The sequence below is a fragment of the Coffea arabica genome, chromosome 1c (assembly GCF_036785885.1).
Source record: "Coffea arabica cultivar ET-39 chromosome 1c, Coffea Arabica ET-39 HiFi, whole genome shotgun sequence".
Lineage (NCBI taxonomy): Eukaryota > Viridiplantae > Streptophyta > Magnoliopsida > Gentianales > Rubiaceae > Coffea > Coffea arabica.
The window spans coordinates 52,120,081-52,129,297 of record NC_092310.1 but is presented as its reverse complement, the minus strand read 5'-3'; positions in this window follow the sequence as shown (position 1 = coordinate 52,129,297).

Sequence of the window (9,217 nt, the reverse complement as noted above, 5' to 3'; positions counted from 1 at the left end):
GAGTAAATCTTGGAGGCTACAAGTCTTATCTTATGTGAGGAATTTCTAAAGTTATTATGAAAAAAAAAGTTATACTACAAAAGGGTTTATTTGTTGATCCAATTCTAAGATAAGGGTGTTCGCATTTCTCAAATGCGTGCTCCGAAGAGATTGCATTCAAAAAATGCTTGGTATGGTCAGAATTGTTAAAAAAAGAAAAGTAAAAATGAGCTAAGTAAATGCTAGTTACTAAAAACAAAACACACGCTTCTGTCTAGGGATGGCAATGGGGGCGGGTGCCCGCGGGCACCCGCCCCGCGGGGGGTTCTCGGGGCGGGGGTTGGGGCGGGGGGTGGGGCGGGGGCGGGGGGGAATTTTTTCCCCCCGCTTAGAAACGGGGCGGGGGGCGGGGGTATGCCCCGCCCCCCGCAAAACAAAAAAAATATACATATAAATATATATAATTATATATAATATGTAAGTTAATTAGTTATAAACTTATGATAATGATATTATTAGTTAAATGTATTATATAATGTATATTAGTTTATGTAATATAATTGATATTATCAATTATATGAATAATTATACATGTCTACTAATAGAATTTATTAATTAGTTATACTAAATTTACTAATACATTTATACTAAATTTCTAATTACACTTAATAGAATAACACTTTTTTTTCAAAAAAAAAGTACAAACACAATAATAAATTAGTGATTGCATTTGTACTAAGAGTGAAAACTTGACTATTTTAGTTATATTTATTTCATCATATTGAATTGTATTTAAATAGCTTCTGTTTGATTGTTTTTATGAGTTTCAATTGTAAAATTACAATGAATAATAATTTGGTGATGTGTTGATATTTTAGTACTTGATAATTTATTAAAATTTAATTATAATAAAATTTTATTAACCCCGCGGGTACCCCGCGGGGGAAGCGGGGCAAGACGGGGCGGGGCGGGGGGAGCAGGAGGCGGGGGACGGGGCGGGGGGAGCAGGAGGCGGGGGACGGGGCGGGGGACGGGGGGAACTAATAGGCAACGGGGCGGGGGGACGGGAGAGGGGTCCTCCGCCCCAATCCCGCCCCGTTGCCATCCCTACTTCTGTCTTTCATTTTCAAATGCAACGAGCAACTCCTTCAAAACCCTACACCGCTGCTGGTAAAATTGGGAACAAGGGGATGAACCAAAAATTGTCCCCTAATTCGCTACTGAAATCCTTTCAAAAGCCAAATACATTTGTACTACAGCTGAATTAAAGGGATTTTTGACTGATTTGGCCGTGCCCAAGAGGTCCGAGATGAAGCTCGCATTTGCACTAGATATCTCGCCAGAAATCTGCGAAACGACCTCAAAAAATTCAGCGCCAATGTCGTTGCTACGAGATACAGCTAGCTTTATCTTGGTTGGCAATCCCACCCATTTGCCGCTGTCCATTTTTTTACGAAATTTTTATTTTATTTCTTATATTCACTGGTGCAATTTCCTGAATTAAATGGTGAAGAACTCGTCCGACATATTTATTTCTGTTTTTTGGTCAATGTAATGGATCATTTGATGCGTGAAACTGGCCGAGTGAAATTTGGGGCATTGAGAAAAAAGTGACCCCTGTCTTGTCTGTGCAATCGAGATGGTAGAACTAGTTCATGAGACCGGTATTTGACAAATGCATTTACTTATCTAGCATTTGACAAATGCGGGGTTTCGTTTCTTTTTTTTTTTTTTGAGATTTTGTGAGTTGAAAATTTAAAATGACTTCGCATTCAGCAAATGCGAACTCGCATCTCTTGAATGCGAAGACTCCTGGACGGAATTCTACACTCAAAATGCCTCCTTTGCAGAAATTTTTTAAAATTCATCATCATTTTGGAAATTTCTCTATCTTATGTGCTGCATGACACCATCCTCAAAATTCCACTTAAGACCCCTTCTGTCAAAATTGTGAAACTGTAAATAAGTGAAAGCCAAAGAGATTGAACACCATATTCTCGAACGCCTCCTTAATCCAGGCCACCAATACACAAAAATTTGACGTAGTTTAGGCCATAAAACCACTAATCTCAAATGTGCTAGTATTTTTTAGCGAAACCCCATCGGTCAATTTCGCTATAGGTTAATGCTGAGCTTGAATAATGGACTCAAATGAATTGGAAATAGGTTGTGGACCCTTGATTATCTGATTATCATCATCAGGACCCGATCGATTAGAAGATAAGCATCAAGTCATCTCGAAATGAACTGTCAATTTGTCCTAGAATGTCAAAGTCTTGGGGAAATTTTTCCAATTGATTGGTTTTATTGTGCCATTAAAGTTCTAAACTTTCCCCTATTTCCACTTTTTTTTTTATCAATTATTCAAACTAGTTCAAACTAGGCTGGTGATGGTGATGCAGTTAGAGCAACTATTTTCCTGCCAAAGCAATTTTAAATTTTATTCTAAATGATCATTCACTTTTTTTTTTTTGGTTTAATGTCCCAAATCCCAATCCCAATCCCTACTTTTACGGTTTTATTCCTCTTTCTACGTTGTTTTCTTCATGTTTCTTTATTCGTGTCCTTCTTCAGCCTTCCATTTCTCTCTCATGGGGTCTCTCTATGATGACTCTATGGACCAAAAATCCAAAATTCATCTCCACAGTCAATAATTCATTGATTTTCAGAAAATCAGAAGGGAAGGAAAGCAGGAAGAAATTAATCATCTATTTGTCTGTACGATCAATCATTTGTAGCCACAATAACAATGCCGTTGCCTGGAAGATCTTTATGGGTTTTCCTGCCCTAGTGGCAATCCGGGGGGATCAACAATTGCAACGGAAATCAGCTAGATTGTTTGAGAAATAACAAGTTGAATCTTGCAATTCTTTTCAAGAAGAGGCCCCCATTTTCAAACTTTGATACGTTTTTTCTTATTTGTAATCAGACAATTGCAACCTTACCATTGTCTTGTGTTTGTGCATCAAAAATTTTGCAAAATATAAAGTACTATAAGTTTTTGCAGAGTGGCACAAAAGTTGAGGATTCTTTGGAATCAATCACATGTTAGATTTTGAAAATATGTGTTTTGCATTAAGGGAAAAACTTTCAATCATCCAAATCCTAGATTTTGAAATTTGTAAAATTGCTTTGGCAGGAAAATAGTTGCTTTAACATCATCGCAAGCCTTCAAATTACATAGCGAAAATAACAAAAAAAAAAAACTTTCTCTTATGGTAACTTTCCATTTCAAATTTGTACTAACAACATAAATTAAATTTACATTAGTGCTATAAATTCTTAAAAGTTTTGCACCTATACATTGAAAAAAAAAATTAAGAAAGTGGAAGAGTTTATAATATTTCCTCATGGGATTGTTTCTTATGTTTTTTTTTCTTATCGTTTGCAACGATAACTATCTAATCTACTTATACTCCTACTTTAGGGAGAAGATATTTGTATGAAAATTGAGGAGTGAATCACCGAATTAAAATAAGTGCACTACTACACTTTCTGAATTTTTTAAGAATAAAAAATAATTTGCTTTGATTTTTTGTGTGATGCAGTAGACGAAATTCCCAGAGCCGATTAGGGTTTTTCCTGGCCATTGGACCCATAATTGGACAAGTATTGGTCAAAGATAGCAGCGTGTTTGGCATGAAATGTTATACAATCCTTTCTCATTTTTTGATAAAAGTGGTAAAACATTGCTTATGCATATTTAAGTAAAATGCAAAAAACCTGGGCGGCCATTAAACTTTTCTCAGGGTCATGTTTTGGCTATTGAACTATTTTTTGTCAATAATTGATCACTAAACTATTTAATCAGTAAATCCATGCCCATTTCATCGGTAATGGCTCTTAATTTCTGAAATTAGCATTCCACGTGGCAAACCACAAGGGCAATTTTGTCCGTCAATTCACTGACCGTTTACTTACATTAATGGCATCAACTGAAAAGAAAAAAAGCGGTGGAAGCCAACTGAAGTGCCCGGTCTTGGGGAGGAAAAAATAATGACTCAATTTCCAGCCCTAAATTCTGTGTCAGAAATCGAAGAAGAGTCAGAAATCGTCCGATCGTCCGACGATTTTGATGAAGCCGTCAAGGGCAAAACAACGAGTGGTCCAAACTTTTCAATGCATAGATATGGGTGAATTGACTTGCCGGCATGGTCAAAGTAAAAATCCATTCTAGAGACGCGCGCAGAAGATTTTAGCCCTGGACTTACGCCATCTTTCTCTTCCTCTTTTTTCCTTCCATCTAAAGTTCTAAACCCTAACCCTAATTCCCTCTTCCTTTTTGGTTTACCTTAACCGATTCAGGCGGGCTGATTCGGTGATGGAGAGGTTCCTCAAATTTTCCGTCTGAAAATTGTAGGAGCGGTGGGCTATCGAGTGTTCCATTGCTCAGGGTGCAAAGATCAGATAGTACTAACGCAAAGAAGATTGAAATGCAGTACTAATAAAGAGAGTAAAGATGCAAGAATTGTCAAAGGAAAAAGAAAAAGAAGCAAGAATAGAGACCAAATGTGGTGGGGACATAGCTACCATTGTTCTCGATATCCATATCACAGTGAGGAGGAAAATGGGCCCCCAGGTGAGTTGCCGGATGAATTAGAGAATACTCACAGTTCCATTCCATTTATGCTCACAGAATCATGAATCAAACTCGTCCCAACAAACCCCATAAAGAGAACCACCCAAAAAAAGAGAAAAAAGAAAAGAAAAGGGGGACGATAACAATTCGCACAACAGTCAACATTTATAATAAGCCATCTCCAAAAAATTATCCTCCATAAGACCAGACACTTCAGTTGGCTTCCACTGCTTTTTTTTCTTTTCAGTTGATGCCATTAATGTAAGTAAACAGTCAGTGGATTGACGGACAAAATTGCCCCTGTGGTTTGCCACGTGGAATGCTAATTTCAGAAATTAAGAGCCATTACTGACAAAATGGGCACGAATTTACTGATTAAATAGTTTAGTGGTCAATTATTAACAAAAAATAGTTCGATGGCCAAAACATGATCCTGAGAAAAGTTTAATGGCTGCCCAAGTTTTTTGCCCTTAAGTAAAATCAGTTAGGCGTGGCTTGCCATTTGTCACGTCTACAGTCTACATGGGCCTCCACTGTCACCCTCAAGTATAAGTAACCCCTCTAAATTCTCCATTGGGCCAATGTTGCAAGCTGGTCCACTAGTCAAACTGCATTCGTCTAGCAATGATTATTTACCAGATCCTTTTTTTTTAAGCATTATTTTATCAGTTCCTAGCCTCGTTCTAGAAAATTATATTGAAGGAATCGACACATTCGTGATTTCGAGTAGCTAATGTTGAATGATCTTGAACAAATCATACAACAAGGGTAAAATATTAATTGTTGTTTGTTTAACCCTTTGACTAATTGGTAGTACTAATTGCTTGACAAGGTAATAGTACTTGGAATTGTTAATGGGTTAGATCAGTTCGATGCTGATCGATTCGATTCGAACAAAAAAAAAATGCCACACCTTGTGCATAGCTATTAAATCCGGATCAACCCAACAGTTGAACTGGTCAAATTTGTGGACACGTCATGGAACCGGACTGGTTTAGCAATTGAATCGGAATTGCAGATGATTCTCTTTAAACCATTTCATCCAAACGGTCAAACTGGTGAACCGTTAAATCCGGTGATTTTTTTATGAACTTGATGGGTTTTGGAATTTTTTTTCTAAAATTATCATTTTACCCGATTTTTTAATTTGACTAGCCACACTAACATGGGCATTGTCATCTTTTTGACAATTAGATGAGAAAAATTGAAAAGAAATTTGAAAATTAGGGTTTCTTTCTTTATTTGACACTTGGATTTATCATTTATATTTGTATACACGTATAGGTATAACTTATGTGTATGAACTATGAAATATGAATAAGTTATGACTTGTTAACGTTTTAAGAATTTTTGTACTTATATTATAATTTATATATTTATTTAATTATATTATTATTTTTTTGTTATATAGTATGACCCAACGGTTCAATCAGTGACACATCGGTTAAACCACTGATCCGTCAACTTGATTCTTCCACCAGATTGATACTCGAGTTGGTTTTAATAATTATGGCCTTGTGTATTATTCGATTTGATAGAGTTTGAGCATAAATTCAAGATTCATTTTAAGAGTGAGTTAGGTTTGAATTTCATTAAACTCAACTCTATGAAAGTCTGCCACTAACAACACACACACACAAACGTTTATAGTTTAGTAGTTTCATATAATATAATTAAGGGTAAATAACAAAAAAGTCCCCTGTGGTATAGCTATCATACAAAAAAGTCCTCTCTGGTTTCATATCATATGCATCGATACTCCATGGTTTGAATTATTGTGAAAATTCGACGGAAATCGTCAAATGTACCGTGTTTGACTTAAACGCACTGAAAATGCGCATGTTTCTTGTGAAAAAGAGATTTCTACCACAAACTTTCAGCTGATATGCCTTCTTTACCCTTCAGTGACTTCAATAAAAAGAGGAAGACATCAAAATTGAAGGCTCGACCTTAATTGACTTTAATATTTTCACATGATATGCTCGGCTTCAGCTAAAATTGAACGATTTCCATACATCGAGAGTAATCAATCAAGCAAAGGTTGCAAGCTAGCAAAGGAATTGCAGGAAAATGGAGAATCGATGTCTTCCTCAAGCTCTCGAACAACCAGCGGCGGAAACGGAGCTAGAGGTCTGCGATACCAGTACAAGATATGTAATTGTGGAAGGAAAGCGAAACTAAAGATTGTTGAGTCAAAAAAGCCATTGAAAGGAATGTTGTATTTTGTGTGTGAAAAAGACAAATGTCGGTTCTTTTCATGGTGTAGTCCAATCTACAGAGACAAGCCAGATCGAGATGCACCTGTCCCTGTAGTGAGCCAGCATGTTCAAGAAAATTCGTATTTGGGTGGTGTGCTCTCAAAACTGGAAAATTTGAACAATGAAATGAAAAACTTGAAATTGCTAGTTGGAAATTGTGTTATGGTATCTATTTTTCTATTTTATTGTTGTTGATGTCTATCAGATAAGATAATGGCAGGCTGTTATTGATGATGTAGTTCTTCATCTACCGAATTGCTAGTTGCTAGGCTGTTGTTGATGTATGGCATTTTGTTGCAGTGAAAAGCAATGAAATTGGTAATCTGTATTTTGGAGTTTTGTTCTTGCAATCTGCATTTTGAAAACCCCCAAAAATAAATGAAATAAGCAATTTGGAGTTTTGTTCGGTAATCTACATTTGAGCAAGTGTTTTGAAAATGAACGGAATTACAGCAAGTACTAGTTGGAGTTTTGTGTTATGGTATCTTTCCCTGTGGTGTTTTGTTTGATGTCTACCAACCTAATAATGGTCAGTGTTAGACAGCAAGTTATATAAATGACAAAAAACGAAGACAAAAATGTATGTAGTTGCCATTTCACATAACAGACACCAAAATCTGTTCATAGAATCTATTCCCATAAGAGATATATAACAAATATTTCCAGATTCATTCAGCAACTACAACTTATAAATTTCACATAACAGACACCAAAATCTGTTCTCAGAATCTGTTCCCAGAAGAGATATACAACAAATGTTCCAGATTCATTCAGCAGCTACAACATCACATCAGCCATATCATATAACATTAATTTGGTTGCCAAGAACTTCAACCCAAAATTTGTTCCCAGAACATAGATTCACCAAATGTTTCCAGATTCATTCAGCAATTACAAAATCAACCCAAGAATCAATATAGATCAATTCAAATGTTTCCAGATTCATATCACATAACATTAATCTGGTGGTTGCCAAGAACTTCAACCTAAAATATGTTCCCAGAACATAGATTCACCAAATGTTCAGTTTCATTCGGCAACTACAAAATCAGCAACTATAAATATTCCAAAAGCTATTCTAACTACGGCTAGGCCACTATTCTGGCAGGTAATTAAGCCTTCTTAGGTTTTTGATCTTTTTGACCTTAACTTCCGCAGGACATTAGTAACAGTTGGAGCTCTGACTTTTTTTACTGTTGCAGTGGTGCCATCAGCCCTGTTACCTTCATTCATATTTGTACCATCCACAGGCTGCAATTAAAATAAAAAGAAAACTTAGATGTATACCAGTACAATTATGATTTTATGTAATTCATGAAATGTAAAAGCTTGGTTGAGTGTCTACCTTTATATCCTTTTTGCTGGTCGTTGTAGTACTTTGAGTACTAGCAGCTCCTTCACTAATTGGCTGTGGTTGAGTGGACGACTCAGTAATTGGTTGTAATTGAATAGATTCAGCTGCGCTTGCTTCAGGTGCCTATAAATGCCATTTAACATTGTTAAAACATACAGATGCTATAACAATGACATTTAAGCGTATAAGGAAAATTACCTTATAAAATTTGGAGTTATGGTGAATGGAATTCTTGCACGTCCGTGAGTTATGCCGTGGCTGAAAACATTTCTTGCAATGTACCACATGACCCTTTCTAGTTGATACTTGACCCTTCTTAGGCTCATCTTGCGCTCATCGGTGCAGTTTTTTTAGTCTACCAGGCATTCTTCCAACCACGGGAGGGTTTATGGCCTCTTCTTCGCAAGCTATCCAGTAAATATCACTTGAAACAGGTGTGATAGTATGTGCATATGTTTTCAGATATTCAGCTCTAGTGTAGCAAGTATGCACATAATTTTTTATAGGTAATCTACATACTCCTATCGTAGCACATGCATGGGTATAAGGATAATCTGTTAATTAAAAATACCCACAGGTAGATGTCCAGTTTTTCAAGTCTACTACTACACATTTTCTCATACCACAGTCAACCTCATACTTGTGACTCCCGTCCCAGGTCGCAACAAATGTCCTACTCAACCTCTGATTCTTGTCAATCTTTTCTGCTATATTAGGACAGATTTCTCCTTAAAACTTTTGCATTCCAGATCTCTTTATTTGAATTCTCTGCATCAACCTTCTCCTTATCCATTCAAGCATCCCAATAATAGGTAACTCTCTTGCTTCTAATATGTAGTTGTTGAATGACTCATTTAAATTGTTTACCAGAATGTCACATTTACTACTTCCTGTAAAATGTGATCTACTCCAAAGAGTTGGTAAAATTCTGCTCAACCAGTCAGCAGCTTCTTTGTTTGCCTTGTCTAGTTCAATCATTGCCACTTCCATTCCTTTTTATTGCCAGTACTTGCAGCAGCCCAAAACATGTATTTCATTTCTTTTCCT